The sequence below is a fragment of the Tachypleus tridentatus genome, chromosome 12, assembly GCF_004210375.1.
Source record: "Tachypleus tridentatus isolate NWPU-2018 chromosome 12, ASM421037v1, whole genome shotgun sequence".
Lineage (NCBI taxonomy): Eukaryota > Metazoa > Arthropoda > Merostomata > Xiphosura > Limulidae > Tachypleus > Tachypleus tridentatus.
Window position 1 is genome coordinate 13,335,009 of NC_134836.1, and position 1,099 is coordinate 13,336,107.

The window sequence follows — 1,099 nt, forward strand, 5'->3', positions numbered from 1 at the left end:
CGCAAGTACCAAAAAGATAATATCTATGAAGGAAGCGGGAAGATTTACACGTAGACATTATATTTATCCAGCTCCAATTATCTTTATATTAACATAAAATTTACGCAATACTGCTGATGTGAATTAGGAGACGTGAAAATAATTTAAATACTTATTTTTAAAAGTTTCAATGACAACATTTAAATGTTTATAGTTGCCACAGTTCTGCATGTTGTTATAAAATCTTTGTTGGTATTTGCCAAAATAATACTGTTTTAATTTAAACCTAAGGGATGTGGAAGTAATTTTGGAACAATGTGTCAAATCAATTAAAACACCAATATATACAAATATTCAGCGAACCTTATAAATATGAACGAGAAAAAGGCTGATTTATATTAAAATTAGTATTTATAATATATGTGTTTGCTTCGAGGCTGTTTTTAGTGTCCCATACAAATATAGTTTTGATGTCCACTTTACTATCATATTTATCTCTTAGAACCATAACTTTAGGTTACCTACCTCACTCACAATCACAACTTTATGCTAACTATATATTTTAGGACCACGACTTTGATGTTCCATACATTTTTTAGAACCTCAGTCACATTTATGTCAACTTTAGGAAAAAAATTGTAATTTTTAAAACGAGATCACTACTTGTATCCATGTGGGCTAAACTGTCATGTCTCAATGTCATATTTATCTCTTTTATATCTTTATCTCTGAATACTCTCTTGTTTTTGCTGTCCTCGTATTTAAGCATCTTTTTGTCTTGTTTTTATCTCTTATTTTCTTCTAGTATTTTTTGCGTATATCTTTGAATACTCTTTTCTTTGTTGTCCTTGTCTCAGAGTATCCTCTTATCTTTGTCGTACTTGTCTGTCACCAACCTTTTGTCTTTATTGCATTCATCTTAGAATATTCTTTTGTCGTTGTTATATTGTATTTTTTCTTAATCACTATTGCTATGTAAAATGATCTGCGTTTTTTCATATGAGATGTTTGATTGTTAAAAGTTAAAGTTTCTAGACAACTTTGCTTACTATACTTTCTTTTAACGGAGTATGAAATTTTTTGCATAAATATTTCATGCACAGAAAAATTTGAACGGAAC